Raw genomic sequence first — 17,649 nt, 5'->3', positions numbered from 1 at the left:
AAAAAAACTTTTTGAATATTCATTTCTACTGAGATTTTCTATCGCTATAATTAATTTGTCACAAATACCCTGACAAAGCATTTCTGGTGGAGTGATGAAGGCTACAGGCAGAGGTTTACTTAGTCTCTTTTGAAGGAAAATAACTAGCTATCAAATAACTTTAAACTCCTAAAGCTTTTCTGGCTTGATCCTGCTTTCATTAAAGAATGCTACTTGGCTTTGAAGACATTTAAAGCTTTTGAAAAATTGTTGTATGGGTTTATATTTGGGTTATTCGGTCCCCTTCTGGTGTGCTGGTGTGTTATTCAGGGGCACTTTGAGAGGTGTTGGCTGTTTGTTTTCTCTTCATGGAGAGGGACACAACAAAGCCTTTAAAGCACCCATGGAGCAATTTGGGTTCAGTTCTGCTGGTTTTCCCCTTCTTTCCTTCAGTAATTCAGGATCCTTGGCACCTTCACCCAAAACAAAAGATTCCTGACAGCAGAAAATCAGCAAATCAGTGCTGAAGGTGTTGAGTGACTGACATGAGGAGACTCTGCCTCCTCAGAGTGGATCAGGATCCCAGCTGGGCCAGCTGAGCTCAGTGTGGGCAATTCAAGCCCTCAGGGCTTCCTCCTTCATCTTCCTACCTCCAAATTTCTGCACAATGACAGGACATCCTTGCAGGACCCAGCAGCTGACTCAAAGCAGCAAAAATATTTCTGTGGTGGGAGAAGGATGAAGCCTGATTCTGCGATCACTCCTCAGCCCAAGGAGCACCAGTTCAATCAGACTGCTCATCTAAGGAAGCCTCCACTGACGTGAGTAATCGTGGCAGATTCTGGCCCTGAGTTATTACATGAAACCAGCTCAAGCTCAGGAGAAAGCTGCGTGACTCAGACCCAGCTTTAAAAAATAAAAGTTTTAAATCCCAAGTTAGGATGTGCCATTTGGCTCCTGCTGAAGTTGGTCTAAAAAGGCAGCACTGAATAATGAAAAAGATCAAGCTTTTGATGTTGAAATTGCATGTTCAAGCATAAAATCCAGCCTTGATGATGAAGCTTAGCCTGGCTTATTTCACTCGGGCAAAGACACTAAACAAGAGCCTTACGCTCTTTCTCACTTAGAGGAAATGTCTGTGCATTTAAAAAAAAAGCAAAAAAAAAAGTTTTGACAGATAAGTAATTAGGAAACATCTGGCCAAACTGAAGGCAACAGAAGTGATTCCAATCAGAGGTGGTTCAGTGAAAGCTTTTCATCTCGACTCCAACAGAAACAGCAAATTTAGCACTTAAAAAAAAAAATTCCAGCTTCTGATGAAGTGTTAAAAAAGTGAGAGAGGGAGAAGTGCAGAGACATCCACCCTGGCCAGGGCTGTGAGGAGGAGGAGGAGGAGGAGGAGGGAGAGCCCTGGCTGTGCACAGGATGAGGTCTGTGCCAAGGGCTGGGAGGAGGCTGGTCTGACCTGGGACAGGCACGGGGCTTTGGATGGAATTCCCAGGGGCTTTGGATGGAATTCCCAGGTGATTTGGATGGAATCCCCAGGGGATTTGGATGGAATTCCCAGGGGATTTGGATGGAATTCCCAGGAGCTTTGGATGGAATTCCCAGGGGCTTTGGATGGAATTCCCAGGGGCTTTGGATGGAGTTTGGCACCCAGGACAGGTGAGGCTCATGCCACTGGGCTGTGTGAGTGGTGAGGGGTCCCTGCTGTCCTGGCAGCCCTCGTCTCCTCCCTCCTTCTCCCCAGCTCCACTGAACCCTGCACGGAGTGGTGAAATGTCCCTGCCGGGGATTTGGGGTGAGGGATGCTCCCTTTAGTTCTCACTCTGCACTGTGTTTTGAAGCGCTTTTCCCATGTTTAGTGAACACTGGTGGTTTGGATGTTCCATTAAAACAAATCCCGGGATTCTGTGGGTGCTTTCTCACCTACCTGGAAGGACTTCAGTGAGCTCCCTCAGAGGTGATGTCTCCTCATGGTGCTCTGGCTGCCCAGTGCCTGCTGGAAATAATCCTCCAGGCTGCTTTCAATCTCAAACAAGCCTCATTCTGAGTTTTTGGGAAAGGTTTTGGATATTTTTTTTCTTCAAGCTGGCAGATTTTCCCATCCTGTCCAGCCTCCTCAGCCCTCCCTGTGGTGTTCCCTGGTGGTGTCTCAGCAGGACTGAGCAGCACAGCCACCTCCCCTCTCCTCAGCACTCAGGATCAAACCCTGAGGGTGGGGTCTGCTGCTGCTTTAATCTGCCCATTTTTATGATTTTAACACACCCCACCAAAGCCCAGAGCAGAACTCAGTGCTCAGCTGCAGCCCTGAGCTCTGCCAGGCAGGGCCCTGCAGGAGGGACAGCAGAGGCAGAGTTTTGACCGTGTCCCAGCAAACATTTTAGGATGGAAATCATGGTGACAGCATCAGCTTCCAAGGGGAGTTGGGAGATTTGGCAGGATCCAGAGGGAAAGAGGCAGCAGTTAAATCACTTGTGAAGAGTAAATGCTTCAAGGGCAGAGCGAGGGGCCCTGGCTCAGTGGTGGTGCCAGCGTGGTCCCGCTTTGCCCAGTGCCAGGGAGGGATGGAGCAGAACCAGCACCCAGCAGGGCACCCACAGCTCTTGAGGTGCTCCTGATCCTTGTTCCATCCTGTCCCCATCACAGGCAGCTGGAAAACCTTCCAACTGGGATGGAACTATTGCTGAGCAAGGAAATATGTGCTCTGTAACCTCACCACAAAAAACCTCTGTAAAACACGAACAGGAAGCGTACAATATATTCCTTTCCAAATTAATTGCTATTATTCTGATTAAAACACATTATCATATAAATATTTGATTAAGAATGTGATTAAATCTTTCTTGCTCATGAACTGTGACAACTTTAAAGTCTAACCTTTTATAGCTTGGCATCACATCATTATTTTTCTCATTAGCTACATTTAATAATTCGATCTCATAATATGCTTTGCCATTTGGAACCTTCCTTTGTGTGCCAAGTTCAAATCGATGCTGTTAGTTATTTGTGCCACTGCAGATAATTAAACAAAAATTAACAGCAATTTAACCCTGCAGTCCGGGTGTGGGTAGAGGAGTGTTTGAGAAGGGGAGCACAAGTCAAAGGGGCTTTTCTTCAAAGCTGGTCAGGAGCAGTGTGGGGAAGTGGAGGTGTCTCCTGCAGGCTCCAGTAATTCAGAAAGTCCCTTTCCACCAGGCAAAACCTCTGGGCATCACAAACAGAGCGAGCCAGCTTGCTGGGGACTCTTATGAATGATGTGACAGGGAAAAGTGGGCAGCAGTTGGGTCTGGGGTGTGTGGGGAGGAGAACCTGAGCAGCTCTACCCGAGGCTGTCAGGGCTCACTGTGAGCAGGGCAGTCTCTCTCCCCCAGGACACATCCCTGGGATTCCGGTGCTGCCCTTCCTCCTTCCCTGGCTCCAGGCAGGGCCAGCTCAGTGTGCTGCAGCCTCCCCCTGTCCCTGGGCAGGATCAGGCCCTCACAGGCTGTCTGGAGGCAGAAGGATGCCTCCGTCTCTGCCGGCTCACTGCAAACAGCCAGAGCCCACTTTCCTAATTTAAACCACACACAAAAGCTTGCCTTACATGGTCACGGATGCTATTTTTAGGTCCGCCAATTAATCCAGCTCCGTTTGAGCTGGATTAGAGATCACATACCCCCTTAATTATAGGTGTATAAACTCCAGACTGGCAGCTGTTTTGACATTCTCAGCTGGGAAATTTGCCCTAAACAGCCGTCCCCTCCCTGCTGCAGCAGGATGGGGGCCCAGGGCTGCTGCCTTGGTGCCCATCTGCTGCCGTGGCACCGCGCCCGCGGCAGCGCCTGGACGCCTGCCCCGGGACACAGGTGCCAGGCAGCCCTGAGCTGGGGTGGGCAGCCTCCCTCTTCCTTCTTTCTCTTTTTTCCTTTATTTTTTTTTTTTTTTCTCCTTTCCCCCCTCTGTAGGAAAATCACCCCTGCTTCCCCAGGCTTTTTCTTTCTGCTGAGGGCTTCTGCCAGGAAGGAGAAGGAGCCCGTGCCAATGTGCTGCTTCCAAGGTGGGGTCTCCGTGGGGGCTGCTGGATGTGCCTGTCCCCACGAGGGGCAATGGGGGCAGCTCCTGGCACTGCCAGGATCTGTGTAGGGATGCTGGCACGGCTTGAACTCCCACCCCCAGCAGTGCCAGCCCGTGAGGGGCTGCCCATGGCACCCAGCTTGTGCAGGAGCCTGTGGGGCTGCAGGACATGCAGGGCAGGCAGGGCACACACAGGCAGTTCTGGACGTCATCAGTGGCCCCCCAGGTGCTGCTCTGGTGCTCCAAGGGTGGCACATTGCCCCTCTCCCTGCCAGGGCTCCACTCTGGGGACAGGGACACCCAAGTGAGGTGCGTCCTTTTTTGTTTTCATATGGGTAGGGGAGATTTTTAAAGCTGAACACCCATAGAATTGGCCATTTCTAACCCCGCAGTGCTGCTGACTGGTGGCTTTCTGGCAGGAGCCCACTGACACCTACAGCAAAGAGGAAACTTCAGAGAAAGTTCTGTGGGAACCCTCCCTGGGACGGGGCTGTGTCCAGCCCAGAGCAGGAGCTGCCACTGGAGACCACCCTGTGGCACCTCCAAAGGTCCCACGTGTGGGCAGGACTGGAGGGTCAGACCCCGTGTCACTGTCCCCATCCCAGGCAGGGACACTCCCAGCCCCGGGCTGGCCATACCTGGGCAGTGAGGTAATGCCCCTGGAGGGACAGTGCCACCCCTGCGGGAGGGTCCCCTGCTCCAGCTGTCCCTGGTGGAATGCCCAGTGCTCATCTCAGCTCCTCCATTCTGTCCTGGAGGCTGGGCAATAACTGGCACGGACGCTGTTTGATCCCAACAAATGCTTTTTTGTTTCAGTGTGATCTCAAATGCTTTTGAGGCTAGAGAACAAAGTGTCCTCTCACTGGAGCTCCCCTCGCTGTCTGGCAGTGTCAGCAGCATCAGCACAGGACAATCCCAACCCTCTGTCCTTTCCCTGGGAATCTCACTGCACCTCTTGGATCACATTTAATTTCGTGTTTATGTTGAAGCCTGGCACGCTGCACCTCGTGGGACAGGCTGACGACCAGGCACAGGCTCCCAGAGGAGTTTTCCACTGAAGCTGCAGCCATATACATTTGCTCCTCGTGTTTTCCACTGCCCACTGGGAGCAGAGCCATGTTCCTGCTGGCAGCGCTGCCCTCGGAGAGGGAGAGGTTCAGTTCTGTGTTGGTGTCTCTGCCTGTGGCCTTCCAGCAAAGCTCTTCCCTGGCACCAGCACCAGGAGGGTCCAGTGGGGAGCACCCCCTGCCTCAGGGCTGCTTGAGGGGTGGGCAATGAAGGCGCAGGGCAGGTGAGGGTGGGACGAGCTCATTTCCCAAGTCGGCTCTGCAGCTCTCCCAGCTGGCAGTGACACCCCAGGGTGCCAGGGGAGCCCTGGGACACTCTGGGGCCCAAGCAGGAGGCACAGGGACAGGCACACCCTGCTGCCAGCTCCTGCTCCTCAGCAGAGAGCTGGAAAGGAAAGATGAGGGTTTCCTGAGCTTTGCTCCTGCTGGTCAGACCATCCTCACCCTGGCAGAGCCAGTCCCACCTTTACAGAGCTGCTTGGAAAGAAACCGTGTCTGGCAAGGGTCAAGAAGGGGAAAGTGGGGGTACCTGCTTTTGTGGAACTCATAAAAGCTTTAGTGGAGTTCTGGGAGGCTTTTAAGCTGTTCTGATCCAACCCCCATCTCTGAGGCTGGGGCTGCACCCTTCCCCTGCCTTGCTGCAAGTCTTTGGTGGGTCCGAGGCTTCCACTGCCACCAGCAGTGGAGCAGGAATGCAGGAATTTGGAGCAGTCGGGTTTGGTGTCTGACAGGGCTTTCCCAGAGTGACTCACAGGGCAGCAATTCTGCCCATCCTCGTCCCACCTGGAGGACGTACCTGTGGTGGATTCCTGAGGCAGGGAAACCACCCCCCAGAGAAAGCACTGTGAGATATCGCTGTGAATCACCCCGGGCTGGGAGGGGTTGTCTCAGTGTCCCTGTCCCCACACCCAGGGCTGGATCGCCTGTACAACAGCTCTGCCAGCTAAGGATTGAGCAAAGGGGAGACAAACCAGAGGCTCAAACCCTCCTGCCCCTGTGCCACCCCTCCTCTAGCACAGCCCGCGGCTGCTCTGTGCTAATAATGAGAAAATCAAGCAAGGGAAGGGAATTTACAAATCTCTGCAGTGGGAACTGAACAAAGATTTGCAACTTTATCTCATCACAGTCACCAGCACCCACCAGTCCTGATCAGGGCTAGCCACTGGGACAGGAGGGCTTGGATGGTGCTCACAGCACTCAGAGCCATCCAAATTCCCCTTGTCCACTGCCAACAGTGTGGAGAAACCCCCCGTGAGGTGAGAGAGGCCCTGCCAGCCCACTCCGATACCTTCAAGTTCTCTCAATAGCCATCAGGAACCACAATTAACACGTCTGCTGCAATTTCTTCATTATCATAATGACAGTGCTCAGCAAAATAGATGGGAGGCATTGAGGGCGACGCCCAGATGCTGGAACCACACGATGCCACATGGAAAATCATGGTGTGGTATAAAACCCCGGCTTTTCTATGGTACAGCTGCCTCTACATAATGCCCTTGTAATTTATCAGTGGATGGCATCTGGTTCTTTCCTGTCATTCTTTGACTTCCAGACAACCATAATCTCAAGTGTCTTAATAATAACACAGACCTGCCAGACAGGGGAGGAGGGAGGATGGAAAGGGGGTGGGGAGCAAAATTGCTCCTTTTGTGCTGTTCTACCCAAATTAGAGGGGAAAACCAGAAAAAGGGAAGCCTGGTGGGGGACTGGGAGTGCTGGAGGGGGGAGCTGGGGTGGCACAGCAGGTCCTGGAAGAATCTGCATGAGGGGCACCTTGCAGAAATCATCACTTTGGTATCCAGGTCTGGAAGGGCTTCCAGGCATTTGCTCTTCTTGGGACAAATTACCCTGTGTCAGTTTAGAGAAAACCATTTGGCTGAGGGTGAAATTTGAGTGTGTGCACAGTGGTGGTGCAGGCTGGCCCCACGGCAGAGCTCAGCCTGCAGCCTGGGGCTGCACAGGGCAGAGGGACAATTCTGGGTCCTGCAGTGGCTCCATGGAAAAAAGCATTTAAAAGGGTTGGAGATGGGAAGTTCGCCTTTGGAGCCTTTGGAGCTCTGGGTCCTGCAGAGCTGTGCCAGTGCCAAGCTGCCCTGGTGTCCCTGTCACAGAGAGCTCTCCTGGCATTTCCTTCCCAACTCTCTGGTGCTCCCGGGAGTTCCTGGGCTGTGACACTGCAGCAATTTTGGGTTCCCTGAGGGTGGGCAGTGCCCGGTGTGCTGGGGGTGTGAGGAGCCAACCCTTCACAGTCTGGGAACGTGAAATACCTGCACGTCCCACACATCATGTGTTCATCTCCTGGTGCATCTCCCATGGGAGTCAGGGGAAATTCCCGGGGCAGGACTGAGCCCTGCGTGTGAGTGACTCTGCAGAGCCAAATCTGTGCCAGGGTTACACGGGTGGAAAATCACTGACACCCCCAGAGCAGGGTCGGACTTGTTTCAGGAGGGTCTGGGGGACAGAGCAGCGTGGGTGCCGATGGTGGTAAGGGGGTGACCCGGGGGTGGCACGGGGGTGGCCCGGGGATGGCCCGGGGGTGGCACTGGGGTGGCACAGGAGCGACACGGGGGTGGCCCAGCCCCTACCCACCCCCAGAGCACTCTGGGCCCCTGCAAGGGCTGTGGGATGCGGGATGCGGTGATGCAGGATGTGGGATACGGGATGTGAAATGCAGGATGTTGGGATACGGGATGCGGGATGGGAAATGCGGGACGCGGGACGCGGGCCGTGGCAGGCTGCCTGCTGCCACCACGAGATGGCGAGCGAAGGAGCCTCTCGGCAGGGCTGTCCCGAGAAAGGGGCTCGGCTCTCGGAGGCACGGGATGGCTCAGCCTGGGTTCCAGCGATGAGAGGAGGGTGGGGACCGTGTATGGGGACGTGGGCGGCCAGGCTGGGCGAGAAGAAGGATGCTCGAAGCTGTCCGGGCAGGATTCGGGGATCACGGCCACCCGGCCTGCGGCTGTTCGTGCCCCCTGAGCATCCCCATTTTCTGCCGTGCCGAATCTCCAGGGGCAGGGGGATGCCTGGTCCCCTCTCCATCCCCTTTGCTGCCAGGATAACCCGCTGCTCCAGCAGCTGAGGGGAGTGGGCAGAGCCAGCGGGAGGGGTGAATGGCACACGAGGGGCACCTGGGGGGTGGGCAGGCCCTGTGATAAGGAGCAGGGCAGGAGCAGGGCTGGGAGCTGCAGGGGGAGCAGCAGGAAGGGATTTTCCTGGCGGTGATGGAGAGTGCTGCTGAATGGAGGTGGGTGTTGGGGCTGCCTCTGCCTGGGGATGGGGAGGCTCTGGTGAGCCCTGTTGTAGGGAGGTGGGGATGATGAGCAGGAGGATGGAGAGCAGCAGGGCTGAGGTTTGCTCATCCCATTATTTTCTGTGACTCCTTCCTGCTCTGCCCCTGTGCATGCACATAAGTCCCAGCCTTTAGGCTGTGGGGCTTCTGTTCCTGCCTGGAACAGGAGGGTTTGACCTGGCAGGAGGGTTTGGGCCATCCCTGAGAGTGGTTCCCATCAGCCCCAGTCTGCAAAAGGGTCAGCAAAGCTACTCCCCCCTGCATGTTTCTGCTGAAAAACTTTCCTGTGGAAACCAGCACAGAGATCCACAGGTAAAGATGTCTGCAGGAACTAAAAGGGCTTCTCGTTAAATATGTGAGCACAGAAATTGGATGTGGGCTGTGGGAACACCTCCCCAGTGCTGGGATGGGTGGCACTGGCCCGGCTGCCATTCAGCAGGGTCTGGCTGCTCTGTGACCCCCAGAGCCAAGCCTGGGGCAGCAGAGCCCCCTTACCCTGCAGGAGCACAGCAATTACTGTGCTGCTCTACTGAGACAAATGAGGGTGGTTATGAGAGCTCCAACACACAGCCAGTGCCCCTCCCAGGGCACCCTGACCTGTTTGCACAGTTTGTGTCAGCCCAGAGTATCTTGATTTAATTTTTTTTTTGTGCACAGAATTTTTGGTTGGTTTGTCTTTTTAGTGGAGAGATGTGTTATTTTGCCCTGCTTTCCCTGTTTGTACAGTAAGAGATAAGGCCCATATTATGTAAACAATCAGACAATATGTGGTGAACTGGATCTATTGATACTAACTGGGACAGCTTTATCTTGGGAGGATGCCTGGGTGGGAGGAGATCCCTGGCTGGAATGAGTGCAGATGATGCCAACTTCACCTTGGAGATAAAGTTTGTTCAGGCTTGCATCAAACTCTTGGGCAGGAATCCAGAGGTGAGGCACCTCTCTGCTGTGTCCCGTGAGGTTCCTGGGGTTAGACATCCATTCAAGAAGGGCTCCAGTGCATGGGCAAGACACTGCAGCTTAATGAGCCACAGAAAGTTGTCTGTTGGTGTGCTGGGGGAGTGCAGCCTCCTGTGAAGGAGGTTTAGGTTCTACAGGCTGTGCCAAAAGCAGGTTTGTGGCCTGGGACATCAAAGTGTGTCCCTCCTGAACGGGTGCATGCTTGTGTGTTCACAGGGGGCTGCTGGCACCACGTTGAACTTGCCTTCAGTGGTTACCTGAAACAGGATCCACCTGTAAAACAAACAGAGCAGCAGTTACAGAACCCCCAAACCCTGCTTGCTTTTGTGCAGGGTTGAGATCAAGCGACCCGAGCCAGCCTGTGCTAATGCACTGTCTGTCCTGGCTGGGCGAGCTCCAGCTCCTGGGAAGGGACTTGGTGCTGCTTTGTGCCTCTGCTGGCCTGGCCTGGAGGGTGTTTGGGTCTCTGCTGGAGGCACAGGTCTCCTTGCAGCCTTCTGAAACCCTGCAGGGTCCTGAGCACCACCAGACACACCTGGGGCAGTGTGTGCAGTGTTTGGTCCCTGCACTCCCTAAGCCCTGTGCCACCCCTCAGCCCGTAGGCAGCAATCCTGGGAAGGATCTGATGGTTTAGGAAGCATTTCCCAATGTGTCTGCAGTGTGTGGACTCACAAGTGCTCGCAAGCTCTGCTTGCGTTTCTTTCTTCCCAAGAAGTTTTCCTCTGGGCTGCCAATCCTTGCCCACCACAGCCTGAGCCAGCCCTGCCTCTTCCTTGCTCCCCAGCCCCTCCAAACCCAGACCACCACTGAAATCAGCTGGTTTTGCCCCTGGGGCAGTGGGAGCTCCTGGGCCTGGAGTGCTGCTGAGATGCTCTGCACCTCCACCCTCTGAGCCAGGACTGCTCTGCAGCCCCCTCCTCACTCAGCAGAGCCCCCCAGGCCAGCACAACCCCTCTGATCCCTGCAAAACTGGCACAGTCTGCCCTGGGGATCTGCAGGAAAGGCTGAACACAAACAAAGTCGATGTGTCCTGGGTTTGCTCAGCAAATGGTGTGTGCTGCCCTGGGAGAGGAGTGTTTGCCTTGGCTGCAGCGCTGGCTCCGTGCACAGGTGAAATGTTCCTGGACCAAAGTGCAGCCTGGGCAGCAGGAATCCAGCACTGGGACAACAAACACGTTACGCCAGCAGGTGAGCTGGAGCTGCATTCCTCGGTGTTTTTGCTTGGCCTGGCTGTCCCTGGGGTGGAGGGGGAGCTGCCCAGGGGCTCCTTCTCTTAATTAAAATAAAAGCGTAGTTAGGCTTTATCAGGTTCAGTGTTAATTAACCCGCAGGGATAAAGTCACTTGTTTTAGAGCTGCCTCTTTTCTGGAGCTGCTGGTTGAATTTTTGTGGTCAGTCTTGTACTCACCTCTTTGATTTCCCATCCTGTTGATGGAAGTGTTGGGTGAGAGGGGCCTTGGGAGGGCTCTGGTCTGGTCTCTGAGCTGTTGCCAGGGCTGGTTTGGGTCAGCTGTGTCCCAGCCTGGACATGTCCAAGGACAGAGCCTCCTCAGCCCCTCTGGCAGTGTCACTGCCTTGCACCAACCCTCCAGGAGAAACTTTCCTGATGCTCACCCTGAACCTCCCCAGGCACATCCCTGGCACCCCAGGGCGTGGGGCTGTGCTCCTGCAGCCTTGCCAGCCCCCCCTGCCTGTCCCCCCTCGGCAGCAGCTGGAGTTAGGCAGCCTGGTAACTCTGGGGATGCCAGTGAGGTACACATTTTTCCAAAGAAATCTGTATTTCCATAAAAAACAACAAACACTTCTGTCTTGGGTCAGCCCTGAGGTCTGCCCAGCCCCTTCCTCACAGGGAGGAGACTGCTGATGCCCCACGGCTCGGAAATGAAACTGCCCTGAGAGGAAATGCCTTCCTGGTGCCCAGCTGGGAGACCTGAACTTTGCTGTCCTTTTTTGAAACATTTATTTTTTAAAATGTGGCTTATCCACCATTTTGGCTTAAGCTGGACTGGTGAATGCTGCTGGGAAATGGAGTTTGGATCTGAACATTTCCTCTGGGAGCTCTGGAGGGATGGTGGATCTTTATCTCTCCTCAGTCTCCCTTGGCAACATCTATTTACACGGCTGCACAAGCTGCTGAAATAGTTACTTCACCCTGGTCTTTTGTTTTGTTTCATTGGAAACCAATATTTTGGCCATGTCAAGGCTTGAATTCTTTTATTGCATGTTTAATCCAGGTTTGATGGCTTGCTCTGCTCCCAGAGGTAGAAAACCAAATAGAAATAAATATGGGGAAGGAGCTGATGAGATGTAAAAGAAACTGGGGTGGGAGGAAAAAAACCCCAAAACATGAAGTATCAGCAATTTGGCAGAAAGCCTCTTTTTTAATATGGCTTATGAGACTTCATGAATCTCTGTTTAAAAAGGAGGGAGCTGGTGTCAAAGCCTTTGGTGGCACAGCCAGGTCATTTAGGAAATTCTCACTGACTGAAGGATTTGAGGGTTTCTGTGCCCAGTTGACAGGGACTGGTCCATCCTGCAGGCTGGGGATATTCCTGATTTCTGTGCTTTTTCTCCTGGCTGGTGGCAGCAGCACGGGGCAGTTCCGATGGGAGTTGTCACCTTCAGGTGACAGACCTGGGAGTGGCTTGTGGTGCCCACATCTCTCTTGCCTCTGTATTTTGTGAACTAACAGCACCCTTACCCTTACACAGAGCCAGCCTGGGGGAAGGCTGCTTGTCCCTGTGCCTCCAAGCAGGACTCTGGGTGCCTCTTTTTCCTCCCAGTTGCCCTGTCTCACCTGTTTTGAGCATAACTTCTCTGGACAAGCAGCTTTCGATGGAGGAGGGAGGTTATGGCTCTGTTTGTGCCTGGAGGTGCTGCTATTTCAAACAACCAGGGCAGAATTTTTGCTGCAGCAGAGCAGCCTCTGCCCAAGTAGGTATTTATCTGTGTGGGAGCCTGGAGGGGAATTTCACTTGCTGCCTTATCAGCCTTATCTGCTTCTGCCCTGAAGACAAAGTGGTGAGGAGTGTTTTCTTCTCATTTATCTGTGTGCCTGCCTTAGTGATTGGCCAGAAGGGATGGGGGATACTGTAGATCTCCAAACAAATCACCTTCCTCCAATAGGCATAATTTACTAAGTTATACAAGGAATCAGTGGTACCAGGTTGCTTATCAGCCTGGGTAGGGCACTGCTGCTCCCATTGCAATGTTCACACGCGGATCTAAGCAGGATCTCTTGGGAAGCTTTTATCTGGGATTGATTTTCAGCTAAGATAGGCATTATCAGCACAAAATAAATTGGTTTTTGCCCTGTAACCCATGGTGATGTTACAGACAGGGCTGCCAAAATAAAACCAGGCAGAGGGCCAGTTTGCATTTGCCTCTGGGGCTGGGCTCTGCAGTGCTGGGTCTGTGAGCCAAACTGCAGCTGGGTCCTGCTGGGCTGCTCAAACCTGCCTTCCTGCTCAGGGCAGCTTCTCCTCTTCCTCATATCCCTGCTCTTCCTCCCTTCCCACTGCTGCCGAGGGGCTGGGGGAGTCTGACCCTCATCCCCATCACACCTCCACGGTCCTGCCTCGTGCCTGGCAGCACCTCCTTGGCCCTGACACAGGATAACCTGGCCTAAATAATGGATTACAAGAGCTGATCTCACCGTGCAGATCATTTTGCTGGCTTTGTAAAGTTAATCAGTTTACATGTTGCCGTTAGGTCAGGAAAGCTCCCTTTACCTTAAATAATTAATCAAGATCAATTAAACACAGGGTAATTGTGAAGAACAGCAGAAGGCAGAATGACCCTCATTTCTTCCCCTTCTTTATCATGTTTAGACAAACCAGTGAACAGCACATCTTGCAGAGCTTGGGCAGTGAGAGGGTAACTTACACTGTGTCTGTGGTGACAGCTCTGTCCCGAAGGTTTGACCCAATTTCTGAGTCTTGTCTCGACTTCTGTCTGGGAGTTATTGTTGCTGTCATTGTGGCAAATGCAGCTAATGAAAACATCCCGTGGTTCCATTAAAATATCAGCCTGGTGAGTCGGCTCTGCCGGGCAAGTGCAAATGAATGTTCCTGAATTTTTTTTGGTGACTTATCACATCACTTTGAAATTATCCTCCAAGGGTTCTAATGAGTGTTTTGTTTGGGTGATACATGGTAAGACGGAAGAAGAAACTTTTTGAAAATAATTCTGTATATACTTGATAAATATTAAGACTCAATACCCCCTAAGAGGAAACTGGAATTCTTCTCACATAGCAGAACTTTACAGAGGCTGTTTTAGTTGATCTTGGAGCTGCTTGGACATAACTTATAGTAGTTTATACAGATAATTCTTTATTTATTGCATAAATAAGTTGGTTGAACGTGGTAGCAGCCAGTACAAAAACTGGTAGAAAGGGGCATGGTATGTCCCTCAAAGGAGCCCTTTGGAGGGAGGTGGGGGCTGCAGGGCCACTGCAAGATGTTCCTGGAAAGAGCTCGTTTCCTTCACTTCCACTGAGTTACAAAACTTGTTTTTCTATTCTGAGAATCATCAGCACAAAGGGACCATAAAGAGTTTTAAAGGACTTCCCTTGGCTCAGCTGTAAGGAAGCTCTTTGCAGGGAACTGGCAAATACCTGCTGGAGGCTGGCTGGGCTCCTCCCAGAGCTGGAGCAGGATCAGGTGAGGGTTTCCAGCCCTCTTACCTGGTGTAAGGATTACTTTAGGATGGTAATCTCTCTGGCCCTGACTTCCAGGAAGAACAACAAGTCCCTGAGCCATGGGGACTCAGTGATTTTAAAAGTCTTGTCCAACCTGAGTGATTCTATGGCATGCTTTGAGAGCAACACAGACTGGCAAGACACCATAAAAATGGGGTCTTTTTTTCAAAATGGGAGACTCTTACCCCAAAGAAATGAAACCAACCTGCTCAGAAGGGTACGCTCAGAGCTGAACAGGCTAGACATGAATTATTGCTCTAGGATAATCTCTTCTGCTATTCTTCACTCTCGTGGAGCCTGATTGTGGTCTGTCGTGACAGTTTTGCTTATTCTTTGTCCTCAGAAATGGCATTTTTATATGGATACATCTACAGATGATACATTAGGAAAAGAATTCTGCAGTGACAGCTCAGTGTTCTTTCTGCTCCTGATGGGGAAATTGCAGAGGGTGTTTTTGGCTGTAATTCCTGGAGATCAACACGTTAATGAAGTAGCCAATGAACTTTGGGTTGGATGTTGCAATGTCCTCGGGCTGTAGCACTTATCTGGATTACTCTCCAGAGGACCCATGTCCTGTCTGCTCCACAGGGAGGTTCACAGGACAGTCCATAAATCCTCAGCAATGCACACGATGGCTCTGTTTTAATTTATAATCCCCCCTAAGCCAGAGTACACTGCTAACTTGTTGTTGATGTGGTGCCTGCTGTACTGACATAACCTGTGTGCAATGGACACTGAGACCTCTCCAGGCAATTGTGGCTCTCTCAGTCTGAGTCTCCCTTCCCAGCAGCACAGTCTAATATGCCCAAGGCCTGGAAATATTTATGCTACAAGGGCTGAGTGTGGCTGGTGTTTGTCCCGTGTTTTGCACTCTGTGCAACAACAAACCCTGAATTTCAGGAGTGTCAATACTGAGGAATCTGGTTCTGCACACAGGCAGGCTGCAAACCTTCTGTTAACAACAAAACCTCCACAACCACTGACACACTTTGTTCAGAGGGGTTGCATTCCTTCTCTGAGGTGCTTTGGAGGTTCAGGGATAAGGGAGTGCTTAGCATTATAACCAGAAGCTTGGAGGAGGGAACAGGCAGTGTTGGGAGCCCTGGATGAAAGCAAAGAGTTAACTTGCACCACTGGTTGCATGACAGCCCCCAGCTGTCTGTGCCTTCCCCTCCAGCACTTTTCTCCATTATTTCATCAAAGCAACAGGCATGGTTTTAATTTTCCATGACTTGCTTATGAAATATGATCCTCGCTGTAATAAAGAAATGATTTGGTTTGTAATGGATACATAAGAAATCAATTTCCTATTTTTAAATTAGGTGGGATTAACAATGAAGCAAACAATAAGCAGAGCAATGGGGGGAGAAGGATGGGAGAAAGACCTGGCAGCCCCCCCAGACAGGGCTGGCTGCTTAAACTGCATTTGTTAATGGCCTCACCAAGGCAGCCACAGCTGTAGGAGTTCTTCTGGTGCATATTCATTTTATGCTTTAAAATCATGATGTTGGGAATATTGCTGGAGATTCATTACTTCCCTTCTGCCTGGCAGTGACATTTGGGGTGCCACATGATTTCTGTTCAAATTCATAGTTTAAAAAACTGGCGCTGTCATAAATGTCTTGGGAGCAGGGCCTTCCTGCTGTGCCTGCAGCAGGGACAGCAACCAGCCAACACCCTCACCTGGACCAGGAGACTGGGAGATGCTCCCCAACACCTGGAACAGAAGAAGTTCCCAGGTTCCACTGTCTAAGGGTGTAGCTGTATGTGAGAGCTGCTTGTTTGGAGGTGGAGCAGCAGTGTGACACAGCCTGCAGGGAGTTTTGTAGCTGTCATTGCTAGAAACCATCTGGTCCCCCTCCTTTACCTTCCTCCTACAGCACTGAGCAGTGCTGCTCGGGGACCCCCAGGCCAGGCAGTTGTCAGCAGTCCCGCAGCCCTGCACAAGACTAATCAGTCCTGTCACCTTCCTGGCAGCTCTGTGCACCGTGTCCCTGAAAAGAAAGCACTTTCCTCGCTGTTGTGAATATTCCCAGTGCCTGGTAATTCCGTGCTGGAGTGCCATGTGTCATGCTGGCAGGGCAGTCCATCTGGTGAGGCCCACTGGAGAGGCTGAGGGGCACAGGATTAACCTTTATCCTCTCAAGATGCTCTGCGTGTTGTTTTATCCCCTGGGTTCCCTGGGAAATTCACCTCCCGTGTAGCACAGCGTGGGCACGGTGTGTGCAGGGCGTGTGCAGGGGGCCTTTGGGCTGCCTAGTCGCAGACATTTGCTCCAGGACACATTTCCTTGGAGCTGCTGGATCCCTGGAAGGCAGGCTGCCCTTCAGACCTTGGACTGCAGACGGCTGAGCCAGGCTCCTGCCGGGCCGGAGTGTTCCTGTGCTGTTGACAGATGTGCTGTTACCCTGCTTTCCCCCATGAGCAGGGAGCTCAGGGGATCACCGTGTCCCTGGAGCTCTCAGCCTGGGGGATTTTGGGGAAGGGGACTGGTCCTGAGGGCACCGAGCCTGTCTGAGTCTGTCCCCCTCAGCAAATCATCAGATTGCAGCGGGGACTTGCCAGAGCTGCTCGTCTGGTGCCAGCGACTCCTCCTGGCCCAGCTCCACACTTGTGCTAAGTGGCTTTGGAGCTGCCCCAGGGGTCTGTCACGGGTTGGAATTAAGAGTTGCATTTGGCTGGCTGGCCTGTCTTTCCTTCCTGGATGCAATTGCTTTTTTTAGCTTATCTTGGTTCTGCATGGGTTTGTGAGTTCCTGCTGAAGTCTCTAACAAGATTTGTATGGTGGCTTCTTTTTCCTCCAAGCAATCATAATTTGGCCAGAAATAAATGTCTGCAAAAATCTTTTTAAAGTCTCTCCCTCATGTAGGTTTCTGCAGCCTTCTTGAGAGACAAGCCGTAAAAACTGATGGGACTTTTGGAAATGGTTGGTGGGACTTGTAGGACTGGGCAGAAGTCCAAACAATTTCTTGTAATCTTCTCCACATAGATCTGTTATTGCTGGGGCAGGTACCAGATGCATTATCACTACTAATCTCCTTCAAGGGTGGAGGGGTGCCTGAGTGTAGATAACTATGATGAAATAGAGCCAGGTTTCTGTCTTTATAGAATAAAGACCAAGAAAACTCCACAGAATCCAAGGCTTGCTTCTACTTATTAGTGTCAGAAGGCTATTGTTTTTGCACTCTGAGACCACCAGTCAACCCACAGCTCTCAAACAGCCTCCCCCTCCCTTTCCCAATTCTTGTCCTAGTTTAAATTTATAGCTAATTTATAGGTTTTTTCCCCCCTATTGGTTACCTCTGGAGCTTGATGTAACTGTTGGTAATGTCACTTTGAGAGGCAAACCCAAGCTGAATGTGGGATTTTTCTGGGGTTTATTTTTGTGCAGATTCTTTTGGTGACCACCAAAGCCAGCTGTCCATCTCCACTGTCCTGGCTGCGTGGCTCCTCATGAAGTTGTCACTTAAGGCAGTCCGGGGACAGAGGTGTCACAAAAGTCCAGGCACGTTTACCTTAGCCTGAATGAGCTATAGGAAAAGGAGAGGCAGGGTGCTCAGTGAGGGTCAAGGCAGAAGCTTCCCATGGGTCTCACC

The 17,649-nt window shown here is 52.1% G+C and overlaps 1 protein-coding gene across 1 annotated transcript in view; it reads left to right on the top strand.

Moving 5' to 3' along the window:
* Positions 1-9,055: 9,055 nt before the first annotated feature.
* The window catches only part of CTCFL (CCCTC-binding factor like), a 46,140-nt gene continuing 37,546 nt past the window's right edge, over positions 9,056-17,649 (top strand). Inside the window, exon 1 of the mRNA XM_063404915.1 lies at positions 9,056-10,539. The gene's annotated coding sequence lies outside the window, so the exon portion shown is untranslated. The remainder of the gene's footprint in view (positions 10,540-17,649) is intronic.

The sequence above is a fragment of the Prinia subflava genome, chromosome 8 (genome assembly GCF_021018805.1).
Source record: "Prinia subflava isolate CZ2003 ecotype Zambia chromosome 8, Cam_Psub_1.2, whole genome shotgun sequence".
Classification (NCBI taxonomy): Eukaryota; Metazoa; Chordata; class Aves; order Passeriformes; family Cisticolidae; genus Prinia; species Prinia subflava.
Note: the sequence above shows the minus strand (reverse complement) of the source record. Positions and strands in the feature narration are given on the sequence as shown.